This window comes from Lissotriton helveticus, chromosome 6, assembly GCF_964261635.1.
Source record: "Lissotriton helveticus chromosome 6, aLisHel1.1, whole genome shotgun sequence".
Taxonomy (NCBI): Eukaryota; Metazoa; Chordata; class Amphibia; order Caudata; family Salamandridae; genus Lissotriton; species Lissotriton helveticus.
In genome coordinates, this window is record NC_136067.1 from 1364600013 (window position 1) to 1364626208 (window position 26196).

The 26196-nt window shown below is 48.0% G+C and overlaps 1 protein-coding gene across 1 annotated transcript in view; it reads right to left on the reverse strand.

The window, feature by feature from the left end:
• Window positions 1-26196, reverse strand: part of PSEN2 (presenilin 2) — a 443825-nt gene that overhangs the window by 321822 nt on the left and 95807 nt on the right. The gene's annotated exons all lie outside the window — the stretch shown is intronic.

Sequence of the window (26196 nt, forward strand, 5' to 3'; positions counted from 1 at the left end):
TCCAATTCACGGACACTCCCGCGAGTCCCTCAAACCTCACGAACTCACGGAGTAATGGATTCATGTTGTCACTGGGGTTCACAATGTACAGAGTGACATCGTCTGCGTATAATGAAATCAGCAGACTACGGGAGCTGAACCCGATCCCTCTCGCGGTGTGGTGTTGCCGTATCCTGGCCGCAAGCGGCTCCATTGCTATAGCAAATAGGAGCGGGGACAGCGGGCAACCCTGCCTGGTTCCCCTAGAGATCTCAAAGGGCTGGGAAACGAGGCCATTAACGCTCACTCTCGCCCTGGGTGCAGTGTACAGCAACTTAATAAGGGTTATGAAATTGCGACTGAATCCCATTCTCTCCAATATCCGGAAGAGATACGGCCACTCCAGGGAGTCGAACGCCTTGGTGGCGTCAAGGAACACCACCGCCGCCTGTACAGAAGGGTGTAAATAGTGCAAGACAGAAAAGATAGTTCTGAGGTTATGCGATGTAGCTCGCCCAGGAACAAAACCGGATTGATCAGGGAGTGCGATGATCGGTAGCATCGGCTGAAGTTTATCTGCAATAATTTTGGCGTAGATTTTCGCATCTACATTGATCAGGGAGAGGGGCCTATAGGAGTCCAGGGACTGTTCGTCCTTGTCCGGTTTCAGAAGCGTAATAATTAAGGCTTCATGCATGGAATCTGGGAGGGAGTTCGATTCGAGGGCCTCCACGAACACCGCATGGAGTTTCGGTGCCAGCTCGTCAGCATATGCCTTGTAGAAGGACGTAGTCAGACCGTCAGGGCCCGGAGCCTTGTTGGCCGGCATGCTTTTGATGACCTGAATAATATCCTGCACGGTCACCGGGAGATCCATGTATTGCCTGTGGTTGTCGTTAAACCACACTAGGGCAATGGAATCTAGAAAGGCCTCCAAAGAAGCCGGAGCGACAGGTTGTCTGGAGGTATACAGGGTCGTGTAGAAGTCAGTGAAGGCTCGCAGAACCTCGTTTTGGCCCACAACCAGGGATCCACTACCGTCATGGATGGCGTGTATGTAGTGTGAATGCGTACGTGAAGCTATCAATCTAGCTAGAGTCCTGCTTGGCCTATCTCCCTCCCCGTATCTTCGAGCCTCTGCTTGCTTCCCTAGGAATTTAACTTCACGGTCTGCCTCCTCATTGAATTCAAGAAGCTTGGTTTTAAATTGACCAGCGGCTTCCAATGACAGAGTGCGACTGAAGGCCCCATCTAGATCTCTCAACTCCCTTTCTAGTCGGGCCAGTGTTCCACGAATGGATTGCAGCACACCCGCTTGGCGCGCTATGCACTGGCCCCGGATCACCGCCTTAAAGGCGTCCCACACTATGGCCTCGGACGAAACCGATCCAGTATTTTCTGCAAAGTATGTAATAATATCTGTCCTGATCTCCTCAACAAATACCGGGTCCGTGAGAGCATGTGGAGGTAGACGCCACTGGAAACTCCTATGCATCGCATCAGGCACACATAACACCAACTCACACGGAGCATGATCTGACAGTGATCTGGCCTGTATGTCAACGTTCCTCACCCACGTCGCCACCTCAGGCGACACCAGCCAGTAATCTAAGCGAGACCATGCAGACTGATGACATGTGTAGCAGGTGCCCAACGTTTCCCCGGGGTGCCGAACTCTCCACACGTCTGAAAGCAACCCTTCCCCCATTACATCAAATATAGCCTGACGCGCTCTAGCATGGGTTGGCCTACCCACACCCCTCCTATCAATATCATCATCCAGCACCACATTGAAATCCCCTCCAACAATAATTGATTGGCAATCAAGCAGTGCAATGCGCGCCCATAAAGACAGAAAGAAGCCAGGATCATCCACGTTTGGGCCGTAGATGGCAGCCAGCACAACCGGTTTGCCCTGCAAAGAACCATGCAAGAGCACATACCTCCCATCTTTGTCCTGCTCGCAGGTGCGTTCCCGCCAGTCCAGCCCTCTTCGTACAAGGATAGCCACCCCCCTCGCATAATTGGAGAATATAGCAGAATACACATTAGACCATCTAGAATTACGCAGTCTAGGTGAAGGAACAGCGTTAAGGTGAGTTTCTTGCAGGAAACATATGTCCACATTATGTCTGGCTAGCATACCATGCATCAACCGGGCCTTCTTGTAGTCTCCAAGGCCTCTAATGTTCCAGGTCCACAATTTAACCCCCCCCATCATAGAAGTACAGTAGAGGCAACAGAACCCCGAACGGCAGCCAATCCCCATAGCCACCCATCCCTGCACACAGCACACATAATGCCCCTGCGCCCAGACATGAAAATAGAAGATATCTCTCAGTGCACCAGACCAGATATCTCTCAGTGCACCAGACCAAAACTACAAACAACAAACTCTTCAACCCCCCCCGCTCCCCGCCTCCCTCACCAACCCCCCAAACAGGTGGTGACATACCCCACAGAAAAACACTCGATAAACCCCATATCAAGACACGCAAGGCGTGACAGAAAACCAACATAGAAAACAATGGGAGGCACCCCATGGGGCGTGGTGTGCCCAGCGTTCGCCCCCGTGTGAACGGGGTGGCTACAGTTAGGTATAAGATTCCATGGACTTAGCAGGTCTCCCGCCCCAGGTCCATTCAGGTGAAACATAGCAATATCCATATAGGCAGTAGGGCTCCATAAATCCCAGCTATGCGCCCAGGGAAGAGTCATATGAAACCCCCACTCTGGCCTAGGCGTAGTGCAACAGCAGTGGTCCCAGGGAGTCTTCATGTACTCACGTAGGACAGGAGGGGGCAAAGCTATAGTATCGCAAAGAAGACAACTTCAGAGTAGCTAGTCGTTGTCACTTAGCTGGTCAGCAGCGTCTTCGTGTCTGGGCGACTTCCTCCTGGCACCCGCACCTCCGATGTGTTTGGCAAACTTTAGTGCTGATTTCGCATCAGTGAAAAAGTGCGTGGTGTTGTCATGAAGCACCTTCAATTTCGCTGGGTACAGGAGGGAGTACGGCACGCCAGCCTGTAAGAGTAACTTCTTTGCCGGTAGGAATTCTTTGCGGGCCGTTTGCACCAGGGGGGTAAAGTCCGGGTAAAAGGAGATGTTGTTCCCTTTATGGACGATTTTACCTTTCTCTCTTGCCATCCGTAATATCAAGTCTCTGTCTTGGTAGTTGAGCAGCTTGGCGAGGATAGGACGGGGTGGAGTTCCCAGCGGTGGCTTCTTCCCCAGAGATCTGTGCGCTCTCTCGACCGTGAACACTGTGGATAAGTGCGGATCGAATAGTTCATGCAGTAGGCCCGTCACATACGTCTCCATCTTGTCAATGTTGGTCGTTTCCGGAATACCCGTGATGCGTATATTGGATCTACGGGAACGCGCCTCCAAATCATCTGACTTTGTTCTCAGAGCGTCCAGTTCTCGTTCCAGGGACGTGATGTGCTGCTTGGCCTGCTGCTGGAATTCACAACATTCAGTCTGTCTGTTCTCCAAGCAATCTAGCCGAGTTTCATGTGCGTCAACTTTGGATTTCACAGATTCAAGCTGCGCAGACATGGCGTCTAGTTTGGTATCAATACTTTTTAGGCTGGACCTCACCTCCATAATGAGTGCACCAAAGTCAATATCTGTAGGCGTCCCTTGCGATGCCGCCGTGTCCTCAGCTGCATCCGTGGCCGTGTTCCTCTGAAGACGCTTAGGGTCAAAGCTGATTTTGGGCTGCCGGGCTTCATTTTTCCCCATCACGGCGGTGAGAGCACCTCAACAGCAAAGCAGCAATAGTACCCTGCAGGTTATAAGGATGCCTATCGGAGGGGTGGTTCCACCGCGCAAGTTAGTCCGGGGGGGCTCTGGACGAGCAATCCGCGTTGTCAGGTCGCAAAGGTAGTGCAGCACAACTCTTGCTTTATCAGCCACGCAGGCCCAACGCACGACCCAAAATGGCGGGCTACTTGCGTGTCTCACCGTAGCGGCTTAGCACGGTATCCGGCAAGGCAGCAGACCAGGGGGTCGGTAGATGACAGTCAGGCTCCAGACTCCGTGTGACACAGCAATGCACGTAGCGCCCGGGGCACATTAATGAAGTGTCTTAGCACCCCACAGGCCGAGCGGCGCGGTCCGGGGATCAGCAGCAGGTCTCTCCACCACTCTCACCGCCGACTACCGTAGCTTTGGTACTGTGACCGGAGAGACGCAGGGCCAGGCTCCGACCCGGTCGCAGCCCTCTCCGACACCGCACGACCGCTCCGCAGTGTAGGCGGGCCTCACCTCCGCGTCCTCCACAGTGCAGGGGTTCCAGCCGCCCTTTCGCGCTCTGTCCGTCCGCTGCGATCAGGGCGACCCCGGGGACTCAGCAGGGGTGCTTCTAGGATCGACTCCAGTGCCGCCGCCGCCACCAACAATGAGGCACGTTTCCGGCCGCCGGACCATCAGAGGCCCGCAAAGCCGCGGGCTATGTTATTTGACGCCGCCCAGGGCACAGCACTTCCGCCCAGAAGTCGCGTGGGCTATCGGGCCGCCAGTTCCGCAGATGGTGCTAGGTGCCCAGTCACAGTAGCTGCGCGCCCCAAATTTTCATGCAGCGGTCCGGAAGGTGTCCGCTGCCGAATCCTGGGGAATCGGGGTTCTGCAAGTGCCAGGACAAGGATTATTTCAGGATCACGGATCGTAGCCGGCGGAGCTCACTCACAGAGCGGCCATTTCGCAGCTCGGCTAGCCACGCCCCCTACCCAGGGCCTTTAAATTAAATACTATGAATGGGTCTGCAGCACGGATTGTGCCACCCACTTAAGGAGCCTTTTAAACATGTATCAGGCTTGCCTTTGCAGCATGGTTGTGCATTTTAAACTGCAATTTCGACCTGGCAAGAGAAACAGCTTGTCAGGCCTAAACTTTCCTTTTTAATACATACAAGTCACCCATTGAGTATGCCCTAACCAGCCCTAAGGGCAGGGTGTTGTGTATTTAAAAAAGTTAGACATGTACTTTTTAGTTTTACATGTCCTGGTATTGAAAAACTCTTCAATTTGTTTTTCACTACTGCAAGGGCTAACTCTCCTATACTTACTGCACTTACACATCACAATAGTTCTGTCTAAGCACAATCACAAAGGGTTTGACCCTAGTCCATTGTGTTCCCAGACAAGTTGGAGCCAGGGCATGGAGGCAGGAAATTGTAAACACCGCTGGGAATGGAAACCTCCAGAACGTTCTTCTAGTTCAAAATGGGCACCAGCTATAAATATTGAAGCCTAAGCCCCAACTCTTCAGTACACTTCTGGACCAGTAGAAGACTAAAAAGGACTGCTGTGCTGCTATGCCAGAAGGACTGCTATTCTGTAGCCTTTCTGCCCGAGTAAAAAAACTGGACCTACATATTGAATCCAGGACCACCAGAGTGACTCAAAGGGCTAGTTGGCTGGCCTCCTGATCAGAGCCTCAGGGAAAGACAAAGACACCAACCACCCTGAACCCAGCACCTGGATTCGGTCTGCGGCGAGTCCTACAAGTGGTGCCAACCCAGTCCTGGACCCTTGGACGTAGGCCTGAAGGTGCTTTGTCCCCATGGTGTGGTTCTGTGCGGAGAACCAACGGAGCCTGACTCTTCTTTACGCACTCCACTTCGGAACCGCTGCTGCGTGATGCATCCCCGATGCAGGACCTCGCATCGCAGCCAGTAACTCTCCTCGGAACGCTACAATGTGATTCATCCTCGACGCAGGCTTCCACATTGCAAGCCCCTTGTTGACGGCCTCCTCGACGACGACAATGCAGGATTCCACATTGCAGCCCCACAGCTTCTTTGGAACCGCCAGTGCGTGGTGACACATCCTCGGCGCAGGATCTCACAATGCTCCGCAACAAGGATTTAAAGGGTATTCAGAGAACATAGCTGGAAACCTGTATTCAGTCCACGCTCTATAATGGTCAACCTGAACTTCTGACTTCACCCTGGTCTGGAGTGACCAGATAACCACAGTGGACGCTTAGTGTGTCTAGGCACTATTTTTAACAAAAACATTAAAGTTGCATATCTCCGGTACTACTGATAGTTTTTTTGTAATTTTGGCGTCAAATATTGCATTCGATTTTACTCTATTTTTCTACCTAGTTGTGGGATTTTTTGTGTTGTGTTTTCACTTTGTTACTGTTTGAAGGGATGAATAAATACTTTACACATTCGCACTAAGTTAAGCTGACTGCTTTTGGGCCAAGCTACCAAAGGGTTAAGCACATGTTAATTCAGGGTTTGCTTGTGACTTCACCCTTGACAGAAATTGTGGTTGCTGCTTGAGATAAGAGTTTCACCCCCCCTAAACCAGTAACCCAATTTCCAACATGTACCCTCTAAGGAGGGCTGAGCGTGCTTATCTCAGACAATGTTCATTTCAGGCACAAATGTACCATCAGGGGAAGGGGAAGGACCTGTCAGCATAATCAGAAAAGTGAGGGTGAGACACAGCACTATTCAGACTCCAGAGAGTTTAGTAGTTGGAGACTCCAGGCCCGCCAACCCCCAGGCACCAATACTCCACCAGCAGCCCGAGGCGGCACAAGCAGTTTCCCCCCACCAACCGAAAGGGCACACAAGACTCCAGGGACTGCCCCACCAAAGGCTGCAAGAAAGCCAGCTAGCAAGCTCACACCAACCTCCACTTTAATTCATGTTGTGTATCCTACACTGCAGCATGGTCCAGCATAAAGTCTTCCCATGAAAAATGTAGTGCTCAGATGGCATACTCTCATAGGGAAGCAGTATATCAATGTGGTCCAGGGGGAAGACAGGCCTCAGCCCCCCTTTGTCAGATCTCTAGCCAGTTTAGGGCTTCACTATACAGCATGGCTCCGCATCAGGAAAAAGGCAGTGCATGGGTGGCCGTTTAGTCACCACTTACAGGTAGGCAGGCCAGCCCAGGACTTCATCATGCAACCTCCTACAAAGTGCCTTCCATAAACCCGAGGGCCAACCGAAGGATTCCACCTTCACACCTCTAACCTGACTACGGTCAGGGCGAGCAACAGCTACCATAAGGGAGCCGGCCTGCAAGTTTCTAGAGAACACACCGTCACAGGCGCTGGCATCGCCCGGGGAACTCACCTGCGAACCCATGCTCAGAGCATACCCGGCTCTAGTAGCAACAGTCAGGTCTCCGCTGCCTCTCTCCATCTCAGGGGGCCCATCCGACTGGCACAGAGGAACATCCACTGGAGCCCAGAGGTGGGTGAAATGGCAGCCGGAATAGTTTGCCACGGACGTGGCTTAGTTAATCCTATCCCTCCTCTAAGGGTCAGTCCAATTTTCATGGCATCTTCATCCCTGAATTATGCCATCTGCATTGTAGCAGGAATAGGCCAAAATGTAGAGACCTTTTAGAGGATTGTGAATGATGTTTTGGGCACCTCACAGAGCTCTAAAAAAGAGCATCCACCATCTGCCATCTTGGCTCTTCAACTCTTGCCCCCCACGCCTACTGCTTTGAGTGAAAGCTTTCTCACAAGGCAACTATCAATGGCAGGAGGCAGGGGCGCTACAAGGCTTTAAGTTTAAGAGGTGGGACTTCAAAACAAAGAGAGAGACCCTTCAATACACAAAGGAAACTGGGTTAAGACAAGTAACAATAAACTGTTCAATCAATCAATCAATCAATCAATCAGGGAATTGTAAGCACGCTACTCACCTGTGAGGGTCTCAAAGGCAATGAGGGGGGGGGTCCACAGATCTGTTTAGCCAAAGAGCCAGGTCTTGAGGGTCTTCCTGAAGGTGTTCAGGGAGGGGGCCTGTTAGACCTGGCATCTTTAGCGTGGTTTTGCCTGTCTTTTTGCCTCTACCTCCTGTATTTTTGATGCTGTGCTGAATTTCGTTTTTGCTGGTTTAGATGCTTTGGGCACTTTGCCACTACTGATCAGTGTCAAAGTGCAAGTGCTCCCTGAGTAAATTGCTATTGTAATTGGTTATCCATGACTGGCATATTTGTATTACCAAGAAGTCCCTAGCAAAGTGCACTGAGGGTGCCTGGGCTGATGATTCAAATACTACTAGTGGGCCTGCAGCACTGATTGTGCCACCCACACGAGTAGCCCTAAAATGGTGTCTCAGGCTTGCCGCCGCAATGCCTGTGTGCAGTCTGTGGACTGCCATGTCAACCTGGCCAGTGTCCCCACTGACCAGGCCTAACCCTTCCCTTTCTGTACACGTCAGACACCCCTATGGAAGGCCCAAGGTACCCCCCTGGGCAGGGTGCAGTGTATGTGAAAGGTAGAGCATGTACTAGTGCAGGTGACATGCTCTGGTAGTAAATTACAGCCATTTTCGTTGTTCACTATGGTAAGGTTGTCTTGCCTATAGGCTATCAAGGAGAATGCTGTGTACAGTGGTTACCTGCATATCACCCCATAGGAGCACGATAGGACATACAAGTCTGGTATCCATGAACTCAGAATTTAATAACACATCTTTTAGAAAATGTGTTTTTTAAATCCTGTGTTTGAGAACAGCACTTTTAGAAAGGGGCTGTTATCTTGTCTGACCTTTCTTTCTGCCTTGGCCTGTTTGTGAATTGACTGTCTGGTTTGTGAGTGGCAGGAGCTGGGTGGCTCCCAGAGGCTGAGTGGGCCATTCCTGGGCTGAATAGCTCCATCTGCATCTAGAGTGGTGGGAGGGAGTAGCACCTGGGCCTGAATAGGGCTGTGCCTGCTGGCTCCACCTCCTGCTGGGCGGCTGACGACCCTGCCCCTCTCTCTGAAAGGAAAGGAGAGGCCAGGAAAGCAAAGTGCACAAGGAACACCCAGAACTGGTTCAGACCGGGCTCAGAGCCTCCTGCACAAAGGGAACAAAGACTTTTAGGGGTATAAGTACAGGACCCCAGACTACAGAGAATTAGATCATCCTGGAATCAAGAAGGAACCTCTGCCAAATAGAAAGCTGGAAGACTGAAGAGGAAGGACTGTCCTGCTGTGTGTTTGTGGGCTGACCTGCAGTTGCTTTACTGCCAAGGAGAGGGGAAGGACTTTACTTTGTGCTGTGTCCCCTTGCTTGAAGAGATCTCCAAGGGCATGAGTTGAGCTGGCTCCCTGTTAAGAAGTCCCAGGAACAAAAGGACTTCACCCCCAGCTTCTCCCCTGAACTCTACTGAGAGAGTTCTGTCCTTCCTAAAGTGCTTGGGCCAGTTGTGGTGCCTCTGGATGTTGAACCTGTTGTTTGGGAAGCTGGACAAGAAGAAACGGAGTCTTTCTACAAAGTTTCACACATCGCTCGCTTGCGGAGCGCATGCCTGTCAGTGTGAGGAAATTCCCGCCGTCGCGAAGATCGAGATCGTCGTAGCACATGTTGACGCTGCAAGAACCGCCGCATCCTTCGCTTGTGGAACACATCGCTCCGGTGTGGGAAGAGCATCATCGCTGCGAGTATGGTCGAAGAGCCTGTCGTCACTGGGTGAGATTGTCGCACCGCCTGCTTGCGGAAAGCATCAAGTCGCTGCAAGAGTCGTCGCAGAGCCATCGCATCGAGGGGCCGCGAGAGGAGAAGATCGACGCTGCGCCGCGCATTGCCACGGCACCGGAGATCATCGCCGTCCCGAAGATCATCGCAACGTACCTTTGCGAGACGCTTTCTACGAAACCTGCGCACCGGAATCCATACAAGGTATCGCATCCCTCCCCATACAGACCGGAGTGACCACAACACGCCCGCTGCGTCCAGCGGGGTTGTCGCATCGCCTCCCCAGGGTCTCAGTAGTGACACATCACTTGTTTTTCAATGCTGCAGCTTTCACTTGGAACTTTTTGTCGCATCTAAAGGAACTTTTGGCTAAAACGTGACGCAACTGTAGATTATTTTAACGCAACCTTAAGAACTCTTTTGAAACTATATTCTTGAACTGTGTAAGTTGGATTTTTGTCATTTTGGTCTTGTTTAGTTTAGATTAAATACTTCTATTTTTCTAAACTGGTGTGGAGTCCATTTGTGGTGTTTTCACTGTTTTACTGTGAGTGTTGGTACAAATACTTTACACATTGCCTTTGATAAGCCGGTCTGCTCGTGCCAAGCTACCAAGGGGGTGAGCAGGGGTTATCTAAAGAGTGTATCCCCCTTACCCTGACTAGAGGCCAGGCTCCCTATTTGTCACAAGTACCTACCTGTGCCAACTAGAGACCCCGAATTCTAACAGGGCCCGTCTGATGTATGCCGGTAGCTTCCAGGTCTTAGCTGCAATGTGAGAGAAGGATCTTCCGCCTGCTCTGGCTTTGTGGATGAGCGGGGTTTCGGCCAGTACAAAATTGGATTTCTTTTGGGTGTGTGGAAGTTGATTCTGTCGTTGAGGTATCTGGGTCTGTTGTTGTGTAGACATTTGTAGGCGTGAGTGAGGATTTTGAAAGTGACTCTTTTCTCCTCGGGGAGCCAGCGGAGTAGGGACTTTTGGATTGCAGCGTAGAGTGGATTTCCATAGTCCACTCTGCTGGTGACGAGTGCATGGGTCTTGCTTGACTCTGGGGGGGGTGGGGGTCCACTTGAAGGTCTTGTGGAGGAAACAGCTGGAGGTGACGGGGTTGACCTGTCGGTTTATGGTGAGTGATGAGTAGAGTATGATGCTGAGGTTCTTAGTGTGGTCTGAGGGGGTAGGTGGGCTTCCGAGGGTGGTCGGCCACCAGGTGCTGTCCCATGCAGAAGGGGTGGTATCGAGGACGAGGACTTCTGTCTTCTTGGGGTTGAGCTTCAGGCAGCTGTTGTTCATCCAGACTACACCATCTTGCATTCCTGTCTGGAAGTAGAGTTTGGCAGTAGTGGGGTCTATGGTGAGGGAGAGGATGAGCTGGGTGTCGTCGGCATAGGATACGATGTTGAGGCCATGTTGTCGGACGATGGCTGCGAGGGGTGCCTTGTAGATGTTGAAGAGGGTGGGGCTCAATGTTGAACCCTGTGGGACTCCGCAGATGATTTTCGTGGGGTCAGAGAGGAAGGGTGGGAGTCTGATCCTTTGGCTTCTTCTAGTGAGGAAGGATCGGATGCAGTCCAGCGCTGTTCCTTGTATCCCTGCGTCGTGTAGTCTGGCGACTAGTGTGCGGTGGGAGACGGTGTCAAAAGCAGCTGATAGGTCGAGAAGGATGAGGGCTGTGGAGTGGCCTTGGTCCAGGAGGGTGCGGATGTCGTCTGTGGCAGCGGGTAGGGCGGTCTCTGTGCTGTGGTTGCTTCGGAATCCGGATTGTGAAGGGTCGAGGACGGCGTTCTCTTCAATGAATCGTGTCAGTTTCCTGTTGACTGTTTTCTCTGCAACTTTGGCTGCGAAGGGGAGGAGCGAGATGGGCCAATAGTTCTTGAGGTCGCTGGGGTCAGCTGTGGGCTTGTTGAGCAGGGGTCTGACTTCTTCGCGCTTCCAGTCATCTGCCTGTTTTGAAGGTGGTGTTAATGGTGGGTTGTAGTTTGGGTGCGATGGTGGCCACGGCTCTGTGGTAGATGTGAGGGGGGCAGGGGGCGGCGGGGGCCCCCGAATGGATGCTCTTCATGGTCGAGGTGGTGTGATATTCTTATCAATTCGGGCTATCCTCATCCATACACACTCATTCTAACGTGACCCAATATGTCAAAAAATGGCCTTCCTAGTAATATATAAAAATATCTCCTTTTATTATTGAAAGATGTTAAAACAAAATTGTTTTGTTTTACACAACAGAAATAAAAATACAATACAATTGCAAATTTCATATATAACACGTTACTTCATGAATGAAAAGAGCGAGCTTTGAATTCTTAGTCCCGTTCACCTATGTGAGGCTACAGTTTGAATAACACAAGGCACTTCACATTTTTTTGTATACCAAGTCATAATACATAAACCCAATTAATGGACATGTATCAATAAAAAAAAATTTGTGCTAATTTTTATACAAATACACAATAAAAAAACAATACTCAAAACAAAAGTTGTCAAAGCAGCGTTTCGGTGGGATAGTGTTGGTTTACACCACCATCTTCAGGGCAGTTTAAAAACAGTACTGTTGAATCTAAAATAGTTCATGTATAGTCATATTACTTATTCATCTTGATATAATGGAGAATGTTCTCTTAATTGGCTTATTACACCTCCAGTTATCTGATATTTAAAGGATTTATAGATGTTTGAGGAAATTTATCAATTTCGCTCTATCGATATACCGATTCAATCTTTAGCTTCAATTTATGTCCCAATATGTCGTTCCAATTTACAGCAATTAATCCTATATATTCTGGCGTGATTATGTCGCAGTATATCGTAGTTGGTTGTCTTTTTAATTTTCCTTTAGGTGCCTCAATGTTTGGTTGCGCCAAAATAAAAGAGTCATGTCTGGACTGATCGGAACGTATTCCTGGAGTTCATTCATGGAGTGATGTGCCTTGTGTTATTCAAAATGTAAGAATATAACTGATAAGAATATCACATGGAACATTTTAAGAGGTGGGACCCCATTGGAATTCCACACCTAGATGATGTATGGTCAGGGTCACACATGTGATCCTTTCAAGAGCCCCAGAGCACCTATGCACTCCCCTCCACACAAATTTACAAATGTCTCTAGCTGCAACATTTACTCCTCTCTCGTATACCTCAAACTGACCGCTTCCAGAATTCAGTCCACTAGAGGCAGGGGTAGAGTTTCCAAAATCGACTGTAAACTGATAATTAACGCCACAGGTACCCTGGACCATCTGAGGTCTAGCTGGGAGGGCTGGTTGGGTCCCCTTGAAGATACTGATTGTTGGGATGCGCTTATGGCACCCAGGACCATTACCAATATCCTTCAAGCTGCACCTGATCCAGACATACTATTTACACGGTGCCTACCTTTCCCCGGCTAGGTTGCACTGAGCGGGTCACCTTCCTGAACCTATATGCCCCCGTTGCGGAGACGCTCAAGCTGATTTTTTCCACATGGTGTGATCGTGCTTCAACATTTAGGAGTTCTGGACTGTGGTGGCAGGCGACATGACTGAGGTCCTGGGCTGGGAAGTTGCACTCTCACTTTTGGTGATCTTGCCTGGGGCACTGGAGGGTACCAGGGGCTCGAGAGCGGATTGCACATTCTCAGGTACTGTCCTCATGGTGGCCAAGCAAGACGCTGCGACATGAAGGAAGAATCCAACCCCCCCCCCCCCCGCCCCCACTCTTTTGCGCAATGGTAATAGGGGTGGATTTGTGCGTGCAGCAGGAGCACGGTGTCTATGAAGCTCGGGGTTGGCCCTGGAAGTATGGTGATGTGTTGAGGAAATGGCTGGGGCAGGTTATTTAGGGCCCTTATTGTTGCTGACTGTGTTCAATGCTGCCTTTGCTCATTATACGTGTATCATTCCTATGGACTTTACTGTGGTTGATAGCTGCATTGCCTTCTACTGTGACAATTATGTACCTCTGTGAAAAAAAAACAATAAAATCTATTTAGCAAAAAAAAAAAAAATAAGGTACCTATCAAGAATGTACTCATAAAATTACAAAGGTATACAAAATAAGCAAATACTACTCCCTGTGAGGGCCTAAGAAGGATTCTCACAAATCAAATCCTTTATAACCACAGTTTTTCAAGGGAGTAACCAACACCAAAGCACTTGCCCACTAAGGTAATTTGTAAGATTCCTTATAACAAAATCATGCTCTGCGCTCTTTCATACAGTTTCAGCAATCGATCCTTAAATGGATTGATATTAACAGGCTTTTCACAATAAATAGGTCTGGCCTTTATTGAAACATTCCATAAAAAGAAAATCAGGCCTACAGCCATGATTACTGACTTGTCACCACAATGAACTTAGTGTTGGTGTTTATAAGTTTTCCCACAAGCAAAAAGTGCAATACAAGCACTCTTTTCAGTGTAAGCACACAACTTCGGCAGAATCAAATCTTTTACCAATGAAAACCAACATGTGGGTGGAGCCTAATCTCTGTGGTACTTCAGAAAGCTCTTTTTTGTAGATCACATAGGAACGGAGCTCACCTAAGAGCTGGCTTTTCGCCTTGGAAATTACATGCCAAGATTAGATGTACTGACGTCAGTGAGTACTGATGTGGACATGTAATTTGGCACAGTCTGATAATATTTCTCAAAATGGTTAATGCACAATCCACTTCTTTCCATTGTCTCATCCCCTGTTCCGAAAATATGACTTCCATGATATCCTCCATCCACTCCAGAGCCCCCACTTTGTCTTCAACCTCGGACACAAAGAAATCAGACCCCCACTAACCAGCATCACCAACGCAGTGCTCAGCACCGCCACTTTACCAGAATCCTGGTAGCACACCAAAGTAAAACCTGGCTAAAAAGCAAACAGTGGACCCTTCGACCTCAACTGCTGTCCCATCTCGCTCCTCCACTTTCTGGCCAAAGTACTGGAGAAAGCTGTCAACTGCCAACTCACAGACTACCTGGAGTCAAACCACCTGCTCAACCACTCCAAATCTGGCTTCCGCCCGAACCACAGCACAGAAACCGCCCTCATAGCTGTCACAGATGACATCACCATTCCTGATCCTCCCCGACCTGTCAGCGGCCTTCGACATCGTCTCCGAGCATCAACTCATCCAAAGACTCCACCACATCGGCATCCAAGGCAACACCCTCAAGCTGCTACCCTCCTTTCACACCGGACACGCCCAAAGAACCCACCTACCGCCGTACACCTCCGACCCCGAAGGCATAATCTGCAGCGTACCCCAGGGCTCCTCACTCAGCCCAAAACTGTTAAACGTCTACATGACCCCCACTGGCCCTCATCACCCATAGCCAAGTTCTCCGCACAGTCTCCTACGGCAACGACAACCAGCTCATACTCTACCTCACTGAAGACACGGACTCCACCAGATCGAGATTCTAGAACACCATGACTGACGTCACTGACTGGATGAGAGCCTACTGCCTCCAACTTAACACAGACAAACCCCCCTCACCGTTGGGTGAACTCCTGGTGGCCCTCTACCCTTGGACCCTCACCCACCCCCACATAATGCAACCTTGTGATCATCTTTGAAAGTGAACTCTCCATAAGACGCCAGGTCAACTCAACTGCCTCCACCGTTTCAACACCCCCAGAATGCTCCAGAAAGTCTTCAGATGGATCCCCACTGACACCAAGAGAACCGTTTATGGGAACACCATCTGTGCCGAAACCACCACCCACCTCCTCAATCGCCTCCAAACCAGCCCGAACGCAGCTGTGAGAATCATCCTGGACCTGTCCAAATGGCCCTACATCACTCCACCACCACCTACGTAGCCTGCACTGGCTCCCCATAAAGAAAAGATAACACTTCAAGCTGTTCACAAAGGTCAACTGAGCTCTCCACAACACTGAGCCAGAATACCATAAAAACCACCTGACCTTCCACAGGCCCACCAGACACCTGAGGTCCGCCACCCTAGTCCTCACAACCGTCCCAAGCATCTCTCGCATCCGAACCGGAGGTCGCTCATTCTCCCACCTTGCAGCCAAAGCCTGAAGCGACGTCCCCATCCAACTCCGAACATCAACATCCCTCGCCGAGTTCAGGAGCTGACTCAAATCCTGGCTGTTAGAATAGACTCACATCATGCTGGCGCCTGGATACCCCTCCGGGTGATTAGCACGCTATACGAAACTCTGATTGATCGATGCTTGTACCAGGTGCAACATGAATCTTCCCATCAGATTTAATGAACAAGGAGCACAATTGCTTTATATTCCTTATCTTGGTTTCAGCAAATAATTAGCATAATTCAGAATTGAGATATAACCACTTTGCATTATTAAAGCTATTTTTGTAGTTAATGCAATACTGTGCCATGTGGCTTTTTATTTACTGCTCTAAGATAGCTAAGCAGAAGTCTGCGTTTCAATCTACAAACATCATTGTACTTTTAGGAATTCAAGTTGAGAATAATGCCATGGGACCTACGCAGTTCAAGGCACTTTATTTCAAACTTATGACAAGCAAAAATAACCAAAGACTAACAATTTGAGACAGCATCCTCATTGGTAGTATGTGTTGAAGGGTCATTATTCTCACACCAACTTCTCATTTTCTCCAGATTACTTGTTGATTATACTACTATCCCTTTTTAAAAGAACTCTAAATTTCCTAACCTTACAGTCACTCTTACAGCCTTAATTCAAGTGTGAAGATAAATTGCTTGTAGGAAGTGGTCACTACAAAATGAATGTTGGAATAATCCAGAACTTGTTTACCCAATAATAAAAAGAAATAAGTATTAAGAACGATCTAAAATGGAGCTTTGGTCCACAGCACACAAATCAGTTATGCTCCGCTTTCTGGTCCTTTATTAATATATTGTTTAAAGTTCTAAAATCCATACCACTTTTGCTTACCTAGTACTGTCCAAGAATGGAGTGTTCCAAGGTACATCACAAGCATAAAGTTCATCTTGATGACGGCAGCGCAAACAAGTTGTGTTAGACCTGGCATCCTTGGCATGGGTTCCCCTGGATCTTTGCCTTTACCTCCTGTGATTTTGCTGTGTGTTGGACTTCGGTTTGCTGGTCTAGGTGCTTTGGGCACTTTGCCACTGCTGTTCAGTGCCAAAGTGTAAGTGCTTCCTTTGTACATTGTTGTTATGGATTAGTGTTCCCATGATTGGCTTATTTGATTTACTAGTAAGTCCCTAGTACAGTGCACTGCGTACATCAAATGTTGCTAGTGGGCCTGCAGCACTGGTTGTGCCACCCACATAGCAGTCTGTAAATGTAAATGTAAATGTAACTCAGATCTGCCACTGCAGTATCTGTATGCAGTCTAGTACTGCCATGTCGACTTGGCATGTGCACCCACTTGCCAGGCCCCAACCTTCTCTTTTCTTACATGTGAGTCACCCCTAAGATAGGCCCAAGGTACCCCTGTGGGCAGGGTGCAGTGTCTGTGAAAGGTAGGACATGCCCTGGTGTGTGTGGTATGTCCGGATATATCAATACTGCCAATTTCATTTTTCACTATTGCGAGGCGGTCTGTTCCCATAGGATAGAATGGGAGTTTGTTTAACGCGTCTTATAAACATACCTGCTCATGGGAACCAGATAGGAAAATAAAGTTTAGTATGCCTGACCTCAGAATGTTAAAATGCATCTTTTAGTGAGGGTGATTTTTACATTCTGTGTTTGAAAATACCACTTTTAGAAAGTAGGTATTTTCTTGCTTAGCCATCCAGTGTGCCTCGGCTAGGATGTGTATTGACTGTCTGGCTTTGGAGTGGCAGGGGCTGGGGAGGTACAGTGGCTCCAGAGAGTCTGGATGAAACCGGGCTGGGCTGAATAGACCTTGGCTTCATTTGGAGTAGGGGGAGGAGATTTCCTTTCACCTGAATGGGTCTGGTCTGCCTTCGACAATGAGGTCTACACCTCCTGCCAGGAAGCTGCACCAGGACTGGTTTTGACTGGGCACAGGACTTCTCTGTCACCAGAGAACAAAGGATTTTGCTGTATAAGTATTGGGGCCCAGACCCCTGAAGTTTAGATCAGTTTTGGGACTTCAAGAGGAACCACTGCCAAGGAGAAGAGCTGGAGAAACTGGAGGAGGAGTACTGCCCCTTTGTTGTGTTCTGTCTCGGGTTGGCTTGCAGTGGCCGTTTCTGCCTAGGAGAGGAACTGTGTGTGCATCCTGCTTGAGAAAGTATCTCCAAGGGCTTGAAGTGGAGCTTGCCCCCTGTTCAAGAGGTCTCAGGAACAGCAAAGACCTCACATCCTTCTGGGCATTGTCTCTGCTGGTTCCAGTTGCCGCAGATGACTTCGTCACCAAGTTCGTCGAAGACTCAGTGTCCTGAAGGCACCGTAGAGAGCAGTGCCTATTTACGCAACGCAATCCTGGTCTCACCGACTCAGTCAACGCCACGTCCTGTGGACACCGCCCTCCGCACCGCTTCGTTACATGCTGCACAGACGTCACCGACTCTGTCGCTACCTGACTCGAACATCAACCGGCCTAGTCGCCGCACCGTGACCTGCCAGCACAGCATCAAGCACTGTCTCACCCTGCAATGCAAGCCTTGGTCTCACCGACTCCGTCAACGAGCCGCTGCCTACACCGAGCGGTGAGCACACCGCATGCTGCAACGCTCCCATCTCACATCGCAACCGCGACGGCTGCACCGACCGACTCTCATCGGCGTGTTGGGCGCAACAAGAAAGGTACTGTCTCCGAGTCGGTCTACGCTTTAGCTGACCCGTACTGATGCAGTTGACTGGAATTGTTAGACTTCAGTATCGCGGTAGCCCCAGAAGGAGCTACTGAGTCGGAGGAACTGTGTTTCAATGTTATTCCTGCAATTTAAAGGTTATTTTGCACAGTAACTATTATTAAGAGTATTATATTTTGGATTTTTGTCATTTCTGGTCTTGTTGGTTTAGATAAAGTTTTGCCTATTTTTCTAAACTGGTGTGGTGTCCATTTGTAGTGGTTTCACTCTGTTACTGCGTGCCTGTACAAATGCTTTATACACTGCCTCGGAGATAAGCCTGTCTGCTCGTGCCAAGCTACCAAGAGGGTGAGCACGGGTTATTTTAGAAGTGTATCCCCCTTAGCCTGGCTAGGAAGAAGGATCCCTACTTGAACAGAGGTACCTATGTCTGCCAACTAGAGACCCCCGTTTCTAGCAAGTTGCAATTGAAATGTCAAGTTAGAAGAATTTGATTATTAACATACTAATGCAATATTCATTGGATGTTTTGAATCACATTTTTAACTGGATTATCCAGATTGTACTTACATTTGCAGAAGATGAAAATGACTTTTTTTGAGGGAGTATTATTTGGTGCGAACTGCAATGCTAAGATAGTGTCAGGTTATTCTCTAAAATGTTTAGCAGTCAGACTAGAAGTTATTTTAAACTAAGTCAACAAATCACCCTTAGCTCTCCTGTGAGTCGTATTCTTTGGTAAGAATTTGAAGATACAGCCTCCAATAATAAGATCTCTTGTGCATGCCACAATTCTTCAAGGGAGATCATGTCATCTTACATTAAGCAGTACATCACTGCTGCTCTCCTACCCTTTTTCTAACCTCTTTAAGACAACTTTATTGCTCCAGGAGGCTACTGAAAAGGAATAAGAATATTTGTCGTGACCGTTTCATAACTGTACGTCAGTGTCTCTATAGAATGGTCTTTGCATAGCCATGCCCCTATTTCAAAACCCACCAATCAAGGACAATTGATCTTTAGAAGGTTCCTCTGACAACACGAGTCCTAGTTGTACAAATGCCATGTAAACATTACTAATAAACCGAACCCTTATGTAGGTTTTCAGTCTAAAGGTTTCTCCTACATTGAGTAAAACCCTTTCCTTATAGACCTCAGACTGGCTATCACGCTTCCCAAATGACCTTTCTTCCACAAAAGTGGCAGCAGGACATAACAAAATATTGAGGGGAGAAGGCTTGACACTTTTAACATTGATCCCCTTTTAAGAAAGGTCTTGGTTCCTTCACAATTCTCAGCCAGTAATTCCTACATATGGATGGCCTCCCCAGCCCATGAGTGACACATCTGTCACCACAGTCAGCTCTGGGTGAGGAAGGAAGAAAGGTCTGCCACTGACCTGATCACAGTTTTAAAGCCACTACTGCCAGTCTTTTGCAGTTCCCTCTCAGATCTGGCCCAGGTCTGAGAGATTCTGCTGATGCAGCACCCACTGGGACTTCAGGTCCCACTGCAGAGTCCGCATATGTCAACAAGCATGCGTCACCAGCAAGATGCAGGCCATGGGAGTCAACAGCTTCAGAGTCAGTCCCACCAAAATCCAGGGTAGAGCCTCAACTATGGGAATCACAGCTCGAATATCCTGGCTTGGTGTTCCGAAGAATAGGCCAGAAACTGCACGGGGTCCAGAACAGTTCGGATGAAGGAGGGCATTTGAGAGGGAGTCGGTGTGACTTTGGATCATTGATATTGAACCCCAACAAGTGCAAGAGGTCTGCCCTAGTCTGGAGGTGGGAGACAACTGCCTGGGGAGAGCAGTCTTAAACAGCCAATTGTCAAGGTATGGTAAGACTGGAACCCATGACGTCCGCAGGTGTGCTGCGACCACAGTCATCCCCTTTGGAACACCCAGGTGGTGCTGGCAAGGCCAAAAGGGGGAACACCAACCTGATCATGCTTGTGGCCTACTGTGATCAGCTGTTAACGCTGGAGGCAGGCAGGATAGAGATATCAAAGTAGGCGTCCAGAAAGTCCAGCGTTACCGTCTAGTCTCAAAGCATCTTAAATTTCCCCTTTTTCCGGATGTAGTTGAGAGCCCTAGAATGGGGAGTATGCCTCTGTCCTTTCTGGGCACCAGAAAGTAGCGTGAATAGTAACCATGCCCTCTCAGTGGCTCCTTTAGCTCCTTTGGGCCCAGGTGCATGTTCTATGGAGGAAACAAGTGGGGTCTTGATTTGAAAAGCACTTCGACTTTCTTGACAAAGCCTCTACTGAGAAGATGAACGTAGAGTGCAGCTACGGGAGTTGTCCGAGGACCATAAAGACCATATCTAGACTGTAGTGGGCTCATACGATGTCAGGCAGTGAGGGGCTTCAAAGAGCACTCACACAACGCCTTTGGGTGCACAGAACCGCAGTCCTTGTAGGTCTTGGAGTTGTGGTCCTGCTCCAAGCACCATATACAAACCAGGTGTGAGTCTGTCAAGAACATTTGACTGTGACAAGCACCACAGGGTTTAAAACCCACTGGCTTTTTTTAGGGGACATCCCTATTAGACCAGGAGAAAAAGTTTCAAAAAAAGCTTTGACAAAACTTCGAAAATAACTAGAGGTAGCTCTCTCGTGTTCTGTGCTCACTGGAGCTGAAAGAAAAGGACTGATGTCAGCACATTAGGGTGGCGCCTATACAGGCGTCACTTCCGGCGCAGATGCTGCAAATTCAAAGCCGAACAACGCCACCTATCAGCATGTAGAGGTACTGCTTGAAAAGTTTCCGGATCTGGTCTGATTCCTGGGGATTATTCTAGGGTAAGGAATGTGCGATTAGAAGTCTCCATCAGGTTGGGCCAGTAGCAGGTTGATGTTCTTTGTTAGTGCAAAGTGCTAGAATATCAGCTATTTGGACTTCTACCATGTTCTGGCAGAGGATTTTCTAGCAGCCTCAGAACCTCCAAGTTCTTGGAAAAACAAATATGTAGAAACATTAATTCCCTTGGAACTAAGCACTCAATCTGAGCACTGGTATGAAGGGGTGTGACACTTTTCACCAGCCCATAGACACGGCCTCTGCTGGGGAGACATATGTGGCTTTTACATCTCATCCATGTACTTCCCAATCAACATGCCGCTTATTAGTTTCTGGGCTCTCCCTAATCTTCTGGAGAATCTTTGGGAGAGGAGTAACTGGAGGGAAGTAGTACAGGAATGACCCTGTCCAAACTATATCAGATTGCCCCTTTTTCCAAAATCTAAGCAATTAACTCATCACACCTGGCAAAGGCATGAAATGTAGATGGCTCCAGGCCTAAAGAAATACTTAAAGACTTCCCGGTGAATCTCTGCCTTGTGATGAGTGGAGATAACTTTGCAGGCAGTCTGCTCTCATGTTGCACGACCCACCATACCCAAGTTACTGCTAACTTGCAGAGCTGCAGAGAATGAGTGTCTCCTTTCTTCCTCTCACTAAAAAGGGTTATTGTATTGTTGGGGTAATTTATCACTTGTCTGGATCACACCAAAGTCTTACACACTTTCGACGTTAGGAAGCCTACCTTCAAATCCAATTTGTGTGCAGACATTAATCTGACATACCCTACAAGGCCCTGATGGTGAGGTCTCAAGGCGCTGGAGTTGCTTAGCTGTTTAACGGAGCAGTGAAAAACGAGGCAAAAGCAGGACAAAGCACTGAGGAAACCGGAGGAGAAGGAGGAAAGAGCAGTCAAAACAAGGCTAAAGCAGAAGGAAATACTCACATAAAAACAGGAAGAAAAGAAGAAGGAGACAGCAGTGAAAAATGAGGAAAAGCTGGAGAAAGAATTCAGAAAAATGAGGGTGAGGAAGGAGAAAGCAGTAAAAAATGAGACAAGTGCAGGACCATGCACTAGAAAATGGGGTAGAGTAAGGAGAAAGCAGTAAAAAAAATTGGCAAAAGCAGGAGAAAGCAATCAGAAAAAGAGGAAGAGGAAGGAGAAAGCAGTGAAAAATGAGGCAAACCTAGGATAAAGCACTCAGAGAAAGGGGAGAAGGAAGTAGAAAGCAGTAAAAACGAGGGAAGAGTAGGAGAAATCGCTCAGAAAAATGGGGAGGAAGCAAATCGGTGCAGCAGCATGGGAGAGCTGGGCTACACATGCCATCACCCTATGCTGGAGGATGAACGGCTCTTCCCATGCTCCAAAACAGCAAATGCAAACTGAAGATTTTTGGACAGTTCAATAGAAGATGTCGAGGATCCACGATTAAACACTCACAAGAGTCAGGGCATGGATTAGCTCACCTAACTCACTTGATATTATCGTCTGAAAAAATCATCCTTCTATGGATAGCATTGGACACACTGCCGCCCTATAAAAAGACTGCCATCAAGGCCATCTGAGGGGAGGCACTGAAAGAGAATGACAGTGTCCTCCATTGGTTGCGCCAATGTAATAAGGGTATCGAAAAGGGGTGGATATGTGGAGTTAGCACTAGGCCTGGGCAGTAAATTCCGTTCCGCTCGCGGAATTTGGGTCATTTCGCGTTATGCGGAAAATGTGGAATTGCCCAAAATTCTGTGTTCCGCAACTTTGCGAAATTTTTGATTGTTTGCGTTTTCAGAATGCGTGTTCGTGAGATATTTTCCCTCGAGCACGTAAACAGCGATCGCGAACAGTAAAAAAGCATCGCGAACAAGCAACTCTGTGTGTTCGCAGAATTTCTGCTTGTTCGTGGAGATTTTTGACCGTTTTGCAGAGATTTGCGTAACGCGATTACGCAAATTCCGCCCACTCCTAGTTAGCACCCTGAATTTCCATAGAGCACAGGCAACTTTTGAATGCTGCCAGCAGCTGAACCAAAGTCAGCCTCTTGAACTTTAATGGGGAAAGCAGTGGTTTAGATTACAGAAGCATAAGATAGGTGGGTACATCCTTACTTCTTTCTTTGAAGAAAATAGAGGGAATAACATGCCTGTTTTTTTCTCGGGCCGAACAGGCTGAATTGTTCCTAAAAGGCAGAGCCTTTCTGCTCTAGTCAGTAAACCAAGAACCTTTTTCCAGGTAGTCGAGATCGTCTCTTTAGAAATTGTTAATTTACTTGTAGAGCACAGATGTTTCTCACTGCTGAGATGGCCCAGACATGAGTAGATATTGATATCTTTATAAAGTAGTGATGGTGGAGCGAAAGCCTCCTAGCAACTCGCTGTCCTCTCTGTGTGTATTGGGCTTACTGTGATGGTACAGAGAAGAAGCAATGATGCTCCAGGAAGTAATTAGGAATTCTTAGCATCCGAGGAGACTGGAGGTAAAACACAATTCTGAAACATTCCCTCTGTTCAACTGTTAATTTACTGAGGAAGAGAGGCATGAGACAAATTTTGGAGTAAAATGCCTCTGCATCCCTAAAAAAAGACTGAAGGTGCTTCCCAGCTGAAATTAGGGGTTGATCCTAATAGTACCACTTGTATGGCACTCAATAATTTTGCTAGGTCTGCTTTTGGCCCACACCATTGATGGATCAAACAAAGTCTTCCTGAAGAGAGGTCAATTGTTTTATTCTCTCCCTCAGGCTTCAAACTTGTCTCAAGTATATAAAACACAATATCCAGGGCATGGACAGAACAATGTTGATGGTCCTGGTGCCAGTATTAATGAGGTCCTCGAGCATCAGCATTGTGTGCTCTACTGCAACCGTGCCCAGGTTTTGCAGGAACTTATACACCTAAATTTGTATTCCACAACTGGCTATATTGTCATCGACATTAGTACACCTCATGGAGCGATAACCAGATATTTGCATATTCTTGTCAAATGCATCTAGACAGTTGACATCTTGAACCATGTGGAGGACTTCAAGGTAGCTACCATCATCATCACCACAATGTGAAGGGTATCTGGAGACAAAGACTGCATATACTTGAGACACCTAGTACTTGTTGTCCAGGAACTTACAATTGTAAATTCTGAAAAAGGCTTTCTTCAGATCTCTTCAGACGGTTTGAGAACTTGCAACTCAATTAACAGGGCAGCATTGGGGGCAATAGTTGTTGCTACCGTACATGCCCTAGTTCGCTGTCGGGGCTCTGGAGACTCAATAGGAAACACTTCCAAAGACTCAGCTCTGACAGCATTTTAGCATCTAGTCAAATGCGTGCCATGACGGTCACCGATAATGGTCTACAGGTCAGGGTCTGACTACCTGAGAGTAGGGCTCTTGATAAGAGAAAACCTTTGAGATGGATTAACAGGGGATTGACATATTACTTACAGTAATTTGGGATAGGGACTAGCAACTGAAGAGTGACCGGCATTTGGGATGGGATCTGGTACATTTGACTGGTGCTTGGGTCTCAGAGGCTGCACCGGAAAAGGAAGGAGAAATGCTGAGGATTGCAGGAGTAGCATAGGAGTGGAATGGAGCTGCACAGCACTTAAGGCTCAGGGATCCTGTGAAGTTCCTAGCCTTTTGTTTTACACTCAAAACCAGGTAGAAGTTCAACTGACGAAGAGGTCTGCATGAAGACTCTGATCCAAGGGGAAAAGGTAGAGGAGTGGAACGCCGGCTTGCCCCCACCCGGTTCAAAGGATCAGATTCATCTAATCTATTTGCCACCCAGTCCAATAACCCCAAGGAGGAACACACAGCGGAGAGTCAAAAATGGACACAGTCTTGAGATCACAGATGCCCATTACATGAAGACACTGCCAACAGTCCTTCAACTGCTCCGGAGAACCAGCATAAACCACTGCCCTCAAATAATTCGAATAGTATGCAAGGTGGTTAGGTTACATACGGCAAGTCTCTTATGTTGGGCTGATCTGCAAACAAGACTGCTGCAGTTGGGGGACTTGAGGAACTAGCTTTGTGAGATCTGTACCACCAGGGCCCTCAATTTTCTTTTTTACACCATGTGTTTCAAGGGGAACTGCTGGTGTCATGGAAGAATTGGGAGGGACACCTGGACTTTTTTAGCTTTAAGGCTCTCAGTTGCTGGCACTCTTCTTCTAAAGTATTGCTTGTATAGCACTGGTGCTGGGCTTAATCACTATGGCTCAGAAGATGGGCCTACCAGCCTGGTCACTCTGGAACACAAGCAGTCAATAGAACAAGCTGGGGTTGACTGCCCCATTATAAGCCTCAAGTCACAGGATTAAATCAAACTAACTGCACCCAGGGAAAGAGACATTCAGATTCTTGATGTAACAGGCCTGCAGCATCACTCCAAGAAGTGACCAGTTGAGCTCTTCAGTGCAACAATGTTGTGGAACATCAGCATCTAAATGTGGAAATGAGCTGGGTTAACTATGCAGCTGTCTCCAAAGTGGAATAGGGACCGGCTGCCAAAGGGCTCTCAATTCCTGAACTCCGATGACAAATTATCTTCTACAGTAGAAAAGTGGACTTGGCACTTTTACCTCCCCATTGTTATTCGCCTCACTCGTTGTGGGATGGTCATGATGACCTTCATGTGGAAAAGGAAGTTTTCCTAGAGTTAACGCCTCAGTACCTCACTGGTGAAAGGTATGTTTCTCCATATCTAGTGGACAAGTCCATGTAAATTACTTTCTGACTATTGCCGAAGGACTTCGTCCTGATGGTAGCACAAAGAAAGTAGGCATGCACTGGAGAACGCTGCTGCAAATGGTTAGTGACACAACAAGCTAGGTATAATGTTGCAACTAACAGAATAAGGATAGAAGGATACATAACCAGCAAAAAAAGTCAAAAGTACCAAGGGAAATTAGGAATTCTACAAGTGTAAGGAAAATAGGTTAAGGTCCACATCTTCTGGCAGAAAAAATGGGAATTGGTGAAGGTAAACAAGCTTGTGGGTGGGCTGTGAATAAGCATCATGCAGAAATAGAAGAACAATTGCATTGGGTAATCAATTTGAAAGCTATAAATAGCCAAGGGTTAAGCGAGGAGTGGGAAGGAAAGGACATCCTATTTTAAACACTGAAAACTGTGCTTTTAAACTTCTCTTTATGCTACTGGCTTCCACCAACTAGTTCTCAACCACAAAAAGAAAAATCTTTGAATGAGAGAGGATTGGGAATTCACAGTAAATCAATACACATCATCCAAAGTCTAGTCCGA